Raw genomic sequence first — 16,462 nt, 5'->3', positions numbered from 1 at the left:
TTGCTGGCCTTTTGTTTTCCCAGCCTGTCTTCTGCGGGAGGGGCCTGCCGCGCTGTTACTCAGGCAACCCTGTTTGGGCAGAGTTGCCCTGCACCCCTGTGGCGGGGGATGGGCTCAGTGGGAATCAGTCTTTGGGGCTTTTGTTCTCTGGTGCCTTTCCCTGGTGGCTTTCTGCGTCTCTTCCATGAGTCAGAGCAAAAGAGACCATTTCCAACCCTCTGCCTCAGAGCAGAGAGACCGCAGTCTGTTCTTCAGTGAGCTCTCCAGGCCACACCATCTCCGTTTCTGTCCATGCTGCTATAAACTGCAGTGTGCTGGGTTGTGCACCCCTCCGCAGCGCTCCCAGTCCTGCCTCCAGGTCGGGGCACATCTCCACCCTTTGTGCTTCTAAAACCGCCAGCCGCTCCCAGTTCATCCGTGTGACCCCGCCGCTCCGGGTTTCCGACTGGGGGCTGCCCTAAAGTCCTTTCCCCACCGCTACCGGTCTGCGAGTCTGTGCCCCGTCTGCAGCGCGCGAGGCTGTCGCTCACCGGCGGTGTCAGATCCCCATGGCCAGGCTCCCTCCCGCTGCCGTTTATCCTCGGATATATGCCCACAGAATCACGGCTCTCCACTTCGTACCTCAAAACCAACCGCCTGTGATATTCTGTTTGTAGAGATCCAGATCTTCTTACATCTCAGGCTGGTTTCGTGGGTGCTCAGAGTGGTCTGGTAGATATCCAGCTCAATTCCAGGGACCAGTTGAAGTAGGGTCCCCTGCTCCTCTGCCATCTCGAAGTCCACCCTATCTCTCTTTCTAAGTCCAGGTCAAATGTATCTTCCTTCAGGTAGCCTTTCAGGATCTCTACAACCAGAAAGAAGGCTCCATTCCCAGACTCACTTCAACACCCCTATCTGTTCATCTCTTTTAGGGAAATGTCTCAGAGAAACTCTGAGAGTTGCCCTACCTGATAACCACCCTCCTCTGTATCCTTATAATTTCAGATTTGTTCAGGTGATCAACCCCCAGTTAAAAACAAAACAAAAAAACAAAACAAAAAACCCCTCTATTTCTCTGCCTCCTCTACATCCAGGAATGGCTCTATCTGCTTTTTGCTCTCTTGAGCAAAATACTTAATGTAGAAGTACATCAAGTTCTCTGCCAGGCTCAAAGCTGCATACAAACAGGAATAATTTAGCTGTCTTTCTAAAAATCAGTCTATCCCCCTGGTCTGGTGCAGGGCCAGTCTCTAAGTAGTCAAGATAATTTGTTGATTTTGATTAGTTGAGCGAACGTTTTTGTTTGTTTCTTTGTTTTTACACAATCCATTTTCTGAAAGGTGTCTGTTGTTATAGCAACATGTACAAATTGTCATGGCAACATGCTCAGGCATCAATTTCAATTACTTGTAAAACAGAAATGCTTGTCTGATTCAAAACAAGCAAGGGAGTCAGACTTACACTCTTAGATTCTATTTTCTCATGCCTCTACTCACCTCTGGCAACAACTCAACTATCAATTTTTGAAACAAAATGGAATAATCTGAAAGACTTGTCTAATATTTTTGAGCAGCTAAAGAAATGTATTGACTTTCAGATCCCTCAATTTGTGAAAGAGTATTCAAGGTGACATTTTTGGTGACCCAGTCTTCCTGATGGACATAAAAAGAGAGGTGGGTTTACTTATGAAATCCAGAAACCCTGCTTGGGTAGACTGAGTGTTCCTGATGATCCTCAGGAGTGTTTAACATTCCTGTCCAGGAAGAATTGACTAATTCTGGAATCTGAATGTTCAGCAGGGGAGAAATCTGTCAGCTGGTGTGGCAGTCAGAATAATGCTCCCCAAAGATGCCCATGTCCTAATCCCAAGATCCTGTGAATATGTTAGGTTACCAGCAAAGGGGAATCAAGGATATAGATGGAGTTAAGATTGCTAATCAGCTGACTTTTAGATGAGGAGATTCTCCTAGATGACGGTAGTAGGCCCAATGTAATTACAAATGTTCTTACAAATGGAAGACGGAGACAGAAGAGGAAAACAGAGAAATGGCAGCTGAGGAAGATACCAGCCCTATCAACACCTTGATTTTAGCAAGGTGAGACTCATTTTGGACCTCTAACCTCCAAAGTTATAAGGCAATAAATTGGCATGGTTTTAAGCCACTACATTTGTGGTAATTTCTCTCTTTTTAAAAAAACTTTATTTATTTACTTACTTATTTATTTATAGCTCATGTGAAGGTGTGAGGTGGGGCAGATGGGGAGGGAGAGGGACAAGCAGACTCTGTGCTGAGGGTGGACCACACCCCCACCCCCTGTCCGGGGCTTGATGTGGAGCTCAAACTTATGACCCTGAGATCATGACCTGAGCTGAAAATCAAGAGTTGGCCAGTTAACTGACTGAGCCACCCAGGCGCTCACATTGTGGTAACTTCTTACAACGACCTTAGGGAATTATTGCTAATACAGCTGATATGCCTCTGAGGTTCACCACTGATTCAGAAGCTGCCCTGGGCCTCTGCTCTACTGGGCAAGGTTCTGAGAGCTAGGCTCTGAGGGATCTATGGACTGATAAGTTCCTCTGAATACGTGAGCCTTGCAGAGCATATCGGTACATCAGACTGGAAGCACACAGGAGGACAGAAAACCTAGATGCTCAATGGGACAAGTCCTAGAAAGACACCAGGGTAAACACTCAGCTCTTATCTGCCCCAGAATTGCAACTATACACTGGTCTTGAGCATTCGTCTGTCAGCCTCACAAGACTAGTGTACTTTCAGTGCCAGAGGTCCTGGCTCTCAGAGTGTATGAAGAAAAAATTTTAACAAAGAATTACCAGACCCTTTGGGGTGTCTGGGTGGCTCAGTCATTAAGCGTCTGCCTTTGGCTCAGGTCATGATCCCAGGGTCCTGGGATTGAGCCCCGCATCGGGCTCCCTGCTCCGCGGGGAGCCTGCTTCTCTCTCTCCCACTCCCCCTGCTTGTGTTCCCCCTCTCACTGTGTCTCTCTCTGTCAAATAAATAAATAAAAATCTTTAAAAAAAAAAAAAAGAATTATCAGACCCTTCACATGGTCCAGACGATTCCAAGTATCATTTGCTAAAACCAGGGGTAGTTATTTACTGATTGAAAATAAGCGCACCAATCACTTAAAAGGGATTTATAGCAATTAAAAAAAACAAACATTTGTTAGAACTTAATATTTGAAGAAATGTTTGTCTTAAAATAATGAAAAAGAAAGCTTGTTCTAAGATGTGGAAAATGGATTTTTTGAGGAAAACATCTAAACTCACGTATGTACCAAAATGAATATCAGATGAATGAAGAATTAAACAGTAAAAAAACCCAAAGGAAACAATATCCAATAATTTAATGAAGAAAATTCTTCTGTACATCTCCACTCATCTGCTAAAGAAGAAAGGAACACTTTCAAAAAACCCACTGTAAAATGTAACCAGTTATCATGCATTGCCAAATTCACTCAAACTGTCATCATTCTCAATACATAAATATCCTATACATTTCATGTGGAAACATCCTTCACTGGATATTTGTACCACCTATATAAGATTAACACAGTTTACAATGATTTAAACATAACACAAAACACAAAATTCCATCTACCTTGTCTTTCTTTGGGAAAAATAGAGTAATTTTGTTCAGTGGGAAGTTTTGAATACTTCAGGCTCAGGACCAAATTTTTTTTTTTTTAACAAAAATATTCAGAATGAGGTTCAAAACTCTGTCAACAAATTTTAATTTCTATCCTTTTACTTTTATTTGAGGCCACTAATGAATACAGCAGAGAGCAGCTACATTCCCCACTCATCCCATTCGGAGAGCTTTCCTGATTGAGAGCTTTGTCCCACTTAGGGAGTAGGTACAGTTTATAATTATATAACATAGTAACAAAATTATATTCCTTTGTTCTTATTTTTGGAGAACAAAATTAAGGTAACTTAAACCTGTGGAAAAGCTGGAATGCTTTTATGTCTCCAATTTCTTTTATTCATTAAATTCAGGATGGGGAAAATGACCCCAAGTAAGATAAAAGTTAAATAAATTTCCATTGTATTTAGGTCCCGTAATAACTGTAGTAGCAAAAATTAACTTCAGTGTAGCACCAAGAACAGAAAACACAAATGAAGGCCCAGAAAATCACAGTGTCAGGTAGACTTGTATCTCTTGGAGACAGACAGGTACATAGAACGTTCCTTCTTTAAATCACTAATTTTCCACTAGCCTCTCTGATTTTGTTGCAAATGTCACTATCAGTTCCAAGTGCACTTATAAATGCATATACTGTGACCCTAGGCACTGGACTCAGTATTCACTACAGAAATGACCCAGAGAATGATTCCCCTATTAGAGAAAAATTGGGATGGCATTCACGTAGAGTAGCAAATACTCAACTCTTGAAAGTACTTAGATGAAAAATAAAAATCCATGTTTTTTTATGACATGATTATAATGACAGAAAATTGAAAGGAGAAATTACATTTCCTTTCCCAAAGATACATACCCACCCTAGGATATACTTTCTTCATACCATAGGTTATTGAGATACGTAGCTTTAAGATAGGGTGGATATCATATTATTTACCATTCCTTTTGAGAGATGAAATATCTAAAAGCTTCTGAACACCAATATTATTTGGATAATTGAATAAAATAATATATATTATTTATTTATATTACAGATATATCTTTCTTAAAGATAAGGTGGAACATATATGTATAGTTTTTAGGCATTACATATACATATATATCTGTAAATATATAATGACTATCATAAATATATGACATATATGTCTCTATATTCAAGGAGCTAGAGATTCTCAGAGGAGGAAATCTTTACACATACCTCATTCATGGAAGTAAGTTCTCTTTTGAGTATCGTTCAAGATTGGAGAAAGGCCTGACCAGTTAGGATTTTATTCTGTCTTTTTTTCCCCTTAAGTAATTAAATCAGATTAACAGTAGTCAACTTTATTCTTCAATCAAGAGATTTCCGTATTTTTAAACTTTTCAACCACTACTATCTACTGCATGTTTCTGAAGAGTTAGCAATTGTTTACATTATTCAATCATGCTTTCAGTTTTGCATTTTCAGTTCATTTTTCAGTGCTGCTGGGAAATTGGATAAAGGAAATCTCATTTAGCATGGAGTCAGGAGGCCAGAAGGGGAAACTCTCACTTCTTACCACTCACCATCAGTTACAGAAGCCCACAGGAAGAACAGACCTTGCATTCCAACAGGAAGAAGGCTGCTATCTTACTCCAGCAGGAGGAAGGGAGAATTTCTTCTTGCCCAGCAATAAGCTTAGCCAGTAGGAAAATATGGCAACTCAGCTGTCAGGTTTCATGAGAAATCATCACCACCTTGAACTCTTGCTTTCCTCCAATGGACTTTGGTTCAAAGCAGCTCCTCCCAACTTCCTCCTTTTCTCTATAAAGTAACTTTCCTCTCCTTTCAGCTCCAGACTTACCTATGGTTTGCTATAGCTTGCATGTCCCAAATTGCAATTCCTCTGCTATTCCTGAATAAAACCATTTTTTTTCTGGTAAAGTAACTGGCTGTTTTATTTTTAAGGTCAACAGGTCCATTCTGGTCTTATTATTTAATATAGATTTCTTTATCTTAGTAGGGATTGATTCCAATGTATCAGTTATTCAGCTTAGTTTAAACAACCTTTGTCATCTTATTTCCCTCCACTCATGCTTTTTCCTCAGCTGGCAGTAGTTGTTAGGAGTGCTATCTGTACTTCCAAGGAAGAGACTTTAGAGTAGAGAAAAGACTAAAAGCTTGGAGGATCAGGGAAGGTTTTGTTTGGATAGTGTCCTGAAAGATGAGTATGATTTGGACCTATAGAGAAGAATGAAAGTGATATGCCAAGCAGAGGGAACAACAAGACCAAGACTCAGAGTCAACAAAGGAAAGCATGTGTGAGAAATGCCTAAAATTCAGAATTTATGGTTCAGCAATTAGCCTAATATAGCAATAGGATAGTCTAAGTTAGGGTTGTACTGAAGAAAGTTGTTACATTATGTTGGGGGATTATGAAGCAGTTTAGTTTGGCTTCTGGAAAAATCAAATATGAAAGGGAAATAGGAACAAAACTGGTGATGTAGTTTAGGAGCAGATCCCAAAAGGTTTTGAATGTCAAACTCAACATCAGCCTTGAAATCGACAGAGAATGGAAACATGCTAAAGACATTTTTAACAAGGGAGCAAAATTATTATGTCACTGTTCTGCAAAGTAAAAATGGCCGTATCAACCTTAAAATTTCATAGACCTTATTGTAGAATAGTTGAAATTCAGTTTTAGCAAATTATAAGAAGGGTTTGAAGTACACTCATAAACTCTCATAAGCAGTTATATTTAGGATGCCATAAAAATTAAAGGCATTTTTTTGGTAACTGACACATAGTGGTGATGACAATTATGGAACCAATAGTCACCACTGGAATGTGTTTGCATTCGATATGGCTACATTGAACACCTCATCTTAGGGAATGATAATCCTTTGTAAGTTTTCCTAAAGTTCTATTTATGATTGTGTATTTGAGTAAAAGAGAAGTAATAAACATATGGGGTATGTAAATAGTACATTTTAAATCTATAATGAATCTGAGATAGATTTGTGCTAATTTGTAAGCCCTGGTCATAAGAATGTTTTCTTATGTTTTGATTTTTTAGCAACATCAGGAACTGGAGAACTTGGAACTTCCCTTTGACCAATATGTCAGTAATAGGTTTTAATCCCCTTCTTTTGAGTCTCCAGTTACTGTAATGTGAGCAAAGGGTTAGCTGCATTAGGCTGTGTGCCTCTAGGCTGTATTTAGTCTGTTTTATAAGATCAACATGCAAAATGCAACAAGTTGTAGGTCCAAAGTCACAGTGATCCCACTTGTAATCTACTTTATCAAAAGGAGAGTAAATCACTGGGTGCCATCTCCATTTGAAACTCTGAAAGGTGGAAGAATGGGTAACTCACTTTTTTCCTCTTGCATTTTGGGCTCATGATCAAAAAGAAGGAAGCATACAGAGTCTCTTCTAGTTCTTTAAGTCATCCCTGGATCTTTTGATCTGTTCCCCCTGATTTCTCCCTGCATGAGGATGGCAGCCATGGTCACTTTCTCCCTTTCAACATGTATTAGCTTTACAGATAACAGGAATTCTGGCAGTATCTTGGATCTGTGATGCTAATAAGTCAATAACTCTAGACATAAATTAGTCCAGTGTGGACACCACCCAAACATTTGTATTTTGTAAACTGTGCTCTGTCACCCTCTGATGGATGTAGAAACATCTTCCAATCAGCACTGTTAAAGGTTCTGCCTGATGAACACTCATCCCGGTGTTTGCCATTGGAGGGGCAAGGGATAGAGGAGGAAATGTGTTTTATAAGTTACTTGATAATTTGGAGGAGATGACAATCTCTGCATAAATATTTATGTACAAAGGTGTTCACTACCACATTATTTATAAGATCTTTTTTAAAAATTGGAAACAATCTAATTGTTTTATGATTATATATAGAAATGTACTTGGTATTTGTATAATGAGATTATATCCTGTAAATTTTCTAAATTTATGTATTAGGTATCATAATTGCTTTATAGATGCCTTAGGACTTGTTATACAGAAAATCATGTCATCTGCAAATAAAGAATTATCTGTATCTTCTCTCCAACTGTACATCCCCTTCCCTCTTTCATTGTCTTATTTCACTGGCTAGGACATCTGGTGCGATCTTGAATAAAATTAGCCAAGGAAAACAGTCTGGACTTGTTCCTAGTCATAGGGTAACAACATTCAATATTTCACCATTAAATATTATGTTATCATCTTGTATCTATTGAGATGATCATTTGGTTTTTCTCCTTACTGTCTTAATGTATTGAATCATTTTCATTGATTTTCACATGTTAAACCAAACTAACATTCATAGGATAAATCCCACTTTCTTGTGTTATCTTTTGGTATTTTCTTGTTAATATATTGTTAAGGACTTAAGCCTCCTAATTTTTATTCCTTGTAATGTCTTTGTCAGGTTTTGGAGTCAGAGTTATACTTACCTCATAAAATAGATTGGTATGTGTTTTCTCCTGTTCTCTTTTGTAAAAGTGTGTTTAAGATTTACATTATTTCTTCTTAAAAGTTTTAGGAAACTATCTGAGCCTTGAGCTTCCTTTACAGCAACCTTTTTTTTTTTTTTGTATTACAAATTCAATGCATTTAATAGAGAACTAATGTGAGTTTCTATTTTATCCTATGTCAGTTTTAGAAAGTTAGGCTTTTTTGGAAATGTGTAGATTTTGTCTAAATTGTTAAATTTATTGGAAAAATCAAATTACAATTAGAAAGCTAAACATTCCACAGGCTGGGTGGCTTAGTTGGTTAAGCGTCCAACTCCTGGTTTTGGCTCAGGTCATGATCTCAGGGCTGTGAGATTGAGCCCTTTGGTGGGCTCCACACTGGGCATGGAGCCTGCTTAAGATTCTCTTCCTCTCCATCTGCCCCTCTCCTTCTCTCAACAACAACAAAAAAGGGTAAACATTCCCGCTCATCAGGATCACTTAAAAGATTCTGATTAAGATGAAGTAAGCACACTCCATCTGATCTCTCATACTGAATGCATGAAGTTGCTGTCTGAAGACTCTGAAAAGTAAATGGTAGCAGGAAGATGGGAGAGAGAAACTGGGACTCAATACAACAATGAATTTCCTGTGCCCCTCACTCCCAGTGTCCTCTAGCCTGGATTCAAAGGCAAATTGAAACCCCAAATCACACCATTTTACAGACAGAAAGAGCTACTGGAGAAGCACTTTCTGATTTGAAGAGTGGGAAGGGAAATTCCAAGGGTCAGGGAGAGGATAGACCTAAACTCTGGATTTTTCTGGTGTGTGTGGGTGTGTGTGTTTTCTATTCTCTCCTACTTCCCTGCTCCCATGAGATACTGAGGCAACAGTGATGGTGGCCCAGCAAGAACTCTGAGGAAGGGGAACTGTGGTTTCAAGGATGTGGGAATAGTCTCTGTTGCACTTTCTCTCTTTCTTTCACTTTCCCTAAAGGCAGATATCATCACAGATATAGGTAGCAGAGTGGGAAAACTAAAGTTCCAATCTTCTAGCTGGAAAATGAGTAACTGGAGCTAAAAGGGTAGCTCTCTAAGCATGTAGAAAACTAAAACATGGTAATTAAATAAAATTTGTATATGAACCCTTTGTGTTCATCCCTTTGATGTATATGCATGAATATGACCACAAAAAGCATAGTAAATGTTTGGATAACTGAAGTATGGGGTACACTGCCCAGGTCCCAGATTTGTATGAGGTGGCCCATATGCAGGACAGATCCAAATAACAAGGCAGATGCTTCCAAACTGAACTGACATTAGTACCATAACCCACAGAAGGAAGCCTAAAATTATAATAACCTGTATGGAATAAAGACCACTTTTACAAATTATCAAAATTTGCCCGAGAAGAGATAGATATCTGAACATCTATTAAAGAAATTAGGGGGCTCCTGGGTAGCTCAGTCGGTTAAGCATCTGCCTTCGGCTCAGGTCATGATCCCAGGGTTCTGGGATCGAGCCCCACATTGGGCTCCCTGCTCAGCTGGGAGCCTGCTTCTCCCTCTCCCTCTGCTGGTCCCCCTGCTTGTGCTCTCTCGCTCTTTCTGTCAACTAAATAAATAAAATCTTAAAAAAAATTAAATCTGCCAAAAAAAAATCTACAAAAGGTAATTCCAAGCCCAACTATGAGTAATATTCATGGAGTTTTATTTTCTTCATCTATAGAACATCTATAGAACAATTCATTCCAAGCCTTCACAGGGATTCACTAATTTTAGGTAATGTGTGAGAATGTGTTTTTTACAAATGGCAAATTCTGCACAAATGAGAGAAAATAACTAAACAGCCTGTCACACGCGTATAGCCTTTTGGGAGAAGTAGAACTTTCTCAGAGCCTAAGAGTATATATGGTGTCAGTGATATCTTTTCTCCTTTCCTTTCACAGATAGGCCTGTTTCTGAACATAGTAACTCAGCATGCAGAGGGTGGTAGAGGCCAGCCTGTGGCCTGAAGCTGACATGAAATGCGGACTCTGGGCTTCTTCAGCTGGGTAATCACCCAACTAAAACGAGAATAACAACATGAAAATGTCTCCCTCTCCATACATAACAAGGAAATGTATGCCTCCAACAGCAAGAAAGAGGGAATTTGCTATCGCTATGCTGATGTTTGTTCTAAATGCAGAAATTAAATGGCCACAAATGGAACTGACTTTAAATTGGCTCTCGAGGCACCTGGCTGGTGCAGTCAGTTAAGTGCCTGACTCTTGGTTTCCGCTCAAGTCATGGTCTTGGGGTCCTGAGTTTGAGCCCCGTGTGACGCTCCACACTCAGCACGGAGTCTGCTTAAGACTCTTTCTCCCTCTCCTTCCCCGCTACGCCCTTGATCCACCCCCCCTAAAATAAATAAATCTTTAAAAATAAATAAACAAATTAGGTCTCAAGAACAGAAAATGAGTAAAAATAAAGATATCTTGCTATGTAATGATAGACACTGAGAATAATTTAGTTCAGGTTAAATAACCCTTTCCTGAATTGAACTCATACCCTCAGAGAATTAAAGTCTGGGGGGGTTATGACTACTAAAACTCCAGATTTATTTTCCTTCAATAGTTGACTCTTTTAGCACCCTCTAAAAATTCAAGAGAAACAGCACAACTTTTTAATTAATATCATAGTTCCTCATTTTGAGAGCACAAGGCAAAGTTCTGCAGTTAGCTCCTTGAAATTCAGGCCTTGCAGGTGAATTGTGGGATTTGGTTAGAGTCCATTTTTGGTCCAAGGAAATAACACAGCTGAGACTGGATGTGGCAAAAGTGGAGCAAGGGTGATGGAAAAATCCCAACTTAAAAATGTGAGAAAAACCCTTAGAGACACAAGCCATCAACCAGTCCAATATCTTTAGACAGAAATGAAACTAAATCATTAACTATAATATTTTCAAACTTTTCAAGAAAAATATTTATATTCTCTGCTAGTCATCTAGCCCAGTATGTGATAGTCTTTAAGTGTATAATTTAATCCCTTTTTCTGTAGATTCTAATTTTCTTAAAGCTTGAAAAAAAATGGAAAAAACTTTGGAGCTAATATAGTTCATTTTTCTATGTTGATAGCAATATACAATAAAGAATATAATAAAGAACACTGAACTCAGACTGAGACCTTGGTTTTTTTTCCTTCTTCTCGGGGTCATTATGTGAAGTTATGAACAACAGGGTGAGTGGCTTGCTATGCTCCTGCCCAGACTAGATCACTGGGCTTTGCAAGGCTTTCAGTGGACCAACCACTTCTCATTGCAAACATCTACCTTGTCTTATTGATCTATTATTTTTGAACAATCTAGCTTTTTATACCACACGTGTGAGACTCTTAAACCCACCTAGAAGTTAACAGAAAATCATAGATCAGTTTCAATCTCTAGATGTCAATTTGTATCTTTTAAGTAATGGAATGTCCAGATACCAAGTCATAGGTTCATGTCTGTTAAGTATTATCCTGACTTGCCTTCACTGAGCATTATTTCTATAGCTCCTGTCAATGAAAATCAATTAGAAGAATTCCACAAATATAATATGGGTTTCAGATAAACCATAGTTTCCTATGTATTCGTAGTCACAGCTTCTTAGCATTAAAATACCTCAAGAAATCATCTGCTTGTGACCTTTATTAACAGATTGAAACCAAACCAAACCAAACCAAACCAGCTGTGGCTGGAGTAAATAATCTTAATTTTTAAAAATTCCCTGTCTGATAATTCCAATACCCCTATCATATCTGAGTTTGGTTCTCATGCTTGCTTGGTCTCTTCAGAATGTTTTTCCCCTGCCATCTGGCATGTCTTGGGACTTTTGTTGAAAGTGACTCATGTTTTATCTCTTAATAGGGACTGAAGTAAACAGGCCCTCATGTATGAAGATTTATATGAATCTAGCTGGGAACTAGGCTCTGTTTAATGCTTGTTGTAGTTCTAGGTATCAGACTTCAGATTTCTCTTTTTCTTGTTTTTGTGTGCTCTCTTAGCTTTGGGTCTTCTCTATGTTCTGTTCCTTAGAGATAAGCTGTCTTGAAACTCTTTAAATTGTAACCAACTGTTATTATGCTTCAGGGTGGAGTGGTTGAAGAAGTGTCCTATAATCTTCTAATTGAGTCTCAGTCCTGTCATGGGCCTGTCTCTCAGGGATGTGGCCTTCAAAAGTATTTCTGTCCTTCTATCAATGGCCACAACTTTCTTTCCCCTTGTTTCCCACTCCCTTATCTAGGAACATCATTCTCATTCATTTTTGGAAGATCTCTACCATGTTGGCTTTTTTTTTTTTTTTTTTTTAATAAGATGAGAAAGAATACCAAAGCTGGGGCAGAATTCTTGTCCCTGACTGGGGAAAAGTTTTCAGATTTGCTATCTATTAAATTCCTTCCCCCTGGAGGTTAGGTCTTCATTAAGAACAGACTGGGTGGTTTCCAAGATGGCGACTGTTGATTCCTTGCCAGAGCCAACAGAGGAGGATCTGTTTCATCTCATGACCATGAGAACGTAGTGGATTCCTACAGAGCAAGCCTGTAAGTGTGGGATCCCCTTATGACCGAGGGCCCCAGAAGTTTCTCACAGGTATGCCAGTCTCCATTCAGCCTCCTGCAGTTCATTAAAATAATATTTGAGTGTCCCTACAAGCTTATGGAGTTCAGTGGCTTCTGTTTCAGGTAAGCACATCATGAGAGCTGTCTCTCTCTGGATACAGAGATTTCAGGCTGGCAGTTTGCCCTGAAACCTCTGTTCTCTGATGGGTCCAAGAAAAGCCGTTAATTTTTAGTTTGTCTAGTTTTTTCTTGCACAGACAGGAATGACAACTTTCAGTTTCTTTACATATCATAATTCAAACCCTAAGTCAGCGTGCAAGTCTTGACACCTGGTGTTGGCTAGTTCAACACAGAAAGTGAAGTAGGCATCATCTAGGATATGATTAACAAGAACATTGTTATACATTATATAGCATCTCTATATAGTTTAGACAGAAACAGTTAAAAAATGGTAGGGATGTGGACTTAGTAGAAACTTTGAAAAAGAGAAGGGGTTGGTGAATTTTAGAATGCTTAGTGTAGCTGTGGAAAATAAAGATATGTTTAGAATAATTTTCCTGGAAATTCCTTTGAGTCTGTGTTAGCCAAAGTGCTTAAATATAATAATAACTAAATTTTTCTGCATACTTATCATAGTCCGTTGTTATTCAGTCTTTGCAATACTGTGTTATTCAATTCTAGCTATAAATTCATGATATAAGTATCATGTAAATAAGCACCACTTTAACCATTAGAAAACTGGCTTTTACTTTTAAATTCAGTTACTTTCCTTGTGTCACACAGTTGGTAAGGAGTAAAGGAAGGGCTTGAACCATGATTCATGTGACTCCAAAGTTCATGTTCTTAATCAGTACTGTAGGTCCTCCCACGAGATAGAAAAGTATTCTAGAGAAAATTCAATGATTGATATTTGTGACTGAAGGCTTTAAGGTCAGGAAAAGCCTGAAGGCATCAATTTATAGGTAAAATGTGAATTGCTAGTCAGGCTATATGTGTTACATTGTGACAATTTCTGGGCAATCCTTTCCTTTTAAAGGGAAATTGATATGGTCATGTCAGGGCCCACCAAAAGGGTCAGAATGTTGAAGGCTTGAGAAATATTCCATTAAATGATACATGAGAAACATTTGGTGGAAAAAGACTTTTTAATTGAATGGTGTGGGTGTGAGAAGTTCCCCACACCTCTTCGTCTCTTCAACTTCACTGTCAAGATGGATACAATATAACCTTGGGACTGACCTTCAGGGTTCAAAACTATGAGCGGTCACTTCTAAGTATGCAAATGCTTAGAAGCTTGAGACCACAAATGGCAGAGTCTCATAGCACAGTGGGACCAATTTTCCTTAGCAATTGTCACTTTTACAATTTTACATTTGATTGATTATTTCATCAGCTTCGCCCCCTTCCACTGAACCAGCACTATCCAATAAAATTTTTGGAAATGATGGTAATGTTCTATGTCTGCCTTTTCCAATATAGTAGCCATTAACTACATGTAGATATTGAGTACCTGAAATGTGCTAATGTAACAGAGAAAGTGAATGGCCACACCAGGATCGTGGTTATCATACTGGGGAGCATAGCATAGCATTAGACAGTAATCCTTCTATATTTAATTGCTCACCATTAGAACCCCAGGCCCCAGCCTAAATCTTTATGCAAAACAGGAAGATAAGTAGGGGCGCCTGGGTGGCTCAGCCGTTAAGCGTCTGCCTTCGGCTCAGGTCATGATCCCAGGGTCCTGGGATCGAGACCCGCATCAGGCTCCCTGCTCTGTGGGAAGCCTGCTTCTCCCTCTCTCACTCCCCCTGCTTGTGTTCCCTCTCTCGCTGTGTCTCTCTCTGTCAAATGAATAAATAAAAATCTTTAAAAAAAAAACAAAACAAAACAGGAAGATAAGTATTTTTGAATGAACAAATGAATGAATGAATGATTTTATTAGTCTTGGGCCTTAGCAGAAATTCAGTTTTTTCTAAGTACAGGGTAACCACATGTCTCAGTTTACCAAACATGATCTTTGTTTATGCCGGTTGTTGTTGCATAATTATTTATAAAGTCTTTATGAATCTTTCTGTGCTTCAGTTTTATCATCCTTGAAATGAGAATAGTTCTAGTATACATAAATACATAAGTATGAAGCAGGAAAGTGCTTAAACTATTTGACACAAAATACATGCTGTAGAACTGCTTACTATATATGTAGTAAGTTCACTGTCTACTATCTCTACACTGAGAGAGACTATTATACATACGGGAGCTAATGAGAGCATCAACAAAGGATTTTTTTTAAAAAAGCAAATTTTAATTGTTCCTGTGCCTCAATAGCTCATCCCTGGTGAAAGGAAGTCTTAAGGGAGCTTCCATGTATATATCTTTGATGCTATCACTTATATATTACCCTAGATAAAACCAAGTCACTTTGGCGAGTTGTTCTAGTAGCGTTATGAGGAGGCTACAATAGGGAACCATGGTTTTTGATACATAATATCTATGTGAACTTTTCAGTAATTGAGACCTGCCTTTGATCCCCTAAGTAAAAGAGAGCCCAGAAATTTCTATTTTGAACAGCCTCTACTGTCATTCTCATGAGCTATTTCCCTTAGAGGATACCTGGTCTAAATAGTACATATAACCCAGACTAAGGTTTCCAAGTAAAGGGTGAGTATCTGAATTCTATCTATTCTAGAAATTTTAATCTCAGAATGTTAAAGGAGTCTAGTTTCCTCACATTACAGGAATTTCCTAAAGCTTTTAGAAGATGGTTACTCATCTTTTGCTATAACACATCTGAAGACAGAAAATGATCTTTTTCATAATTCAACCCAGACTACTTTCAGGCACATTTAATGGTTAAAGAGATATTTTATGTTGAAACACGTAGCTCATTGGCCATAGCTCTTCCCTTTGAGGTAACATACAATAAATCTAATTCCAATTCCTCTTACTAGTCATTCAGACATTTGGCATAAATTATTTTGATCCAAATCTTCAGTTTTCATGGATAATTATAGTTTGTAAATTGCAATCATAAAATACTGCCCCCAGAACTAAACACAATTCACCAGATGCAGTTTATCTTGTGTGACTATCACTTTGTTCATTTTAGATAGTATGTTCCTTTTAATGAATTTAATAGCATCTTTAGGTATTTTTTTCTCTGGGTCCAGAACTTTTGAACATGAGAGCTGTGAAGCCAATGCTTCCCAATTTTGAATATTTGCAGACCTGGCTTATTCCTGCTTATCTTTTTAGATTCAGGTTTCTTTTGGAAGCCTTCTTGGACCCCTCTTCTAGGTTAGCACCACATTCACTATGTTCCTGTAAGACTCGTGCAATCATGTATTTATCACATTGCCTTGTCTGCCTCCCCACTTCTAGATTGTAACATTTTGAAGAGCAGGAACTTTATCTCATTCATTTCTCTATCCTGAGTGCTCACAACAAATTTTATGCTTGTAAATTCCCATTAGTTAACATACAGTGCAATCTTAGCTGTACAATATTGTGATTCAACACTTCTATACAACACCAGGTGCTCATCACAAGTGCACTCCTTACTCCCCATCACCTATTTCACCCATCCCCCCCACCCACCTCCCCTCTGGTCACAAACAGTTTGTTCTCTGTAGTTAAGAGTCTGTTTTTTGGTTTGCCTCTCTCTCTTCCCCACCTGCCCCCATGCTCATTTGTTTTGTTTCTTAAACACACATACACCACTCCACATATGAGTGAACACACACGACATGGGAGTGAAATCATATGGTATTTGCTTTTCTTTGACTGACTTATTTCACTTAGCATAATACTCTCTAGCTCCAGTCATGT

Source organism: Leptonychotes weddellii, chromosome 11 (assembly GCF_054177405.1).
Source record: "Leptonychotes weddellii isolate Sample4059 chromosome 11, ASM5417740v2, whole genome shotgun sequence".
NCBI lineage: Eukaryota > Metazoa > Chordata > Mammalia > Carnivora > Phocidae > Leptonychotes > Leptonychotes weddellii.
The sequence above is the reverse complement of the archived record's forward strand: the minus strand, read 5'-3'. Positions refer to the sequence as shown.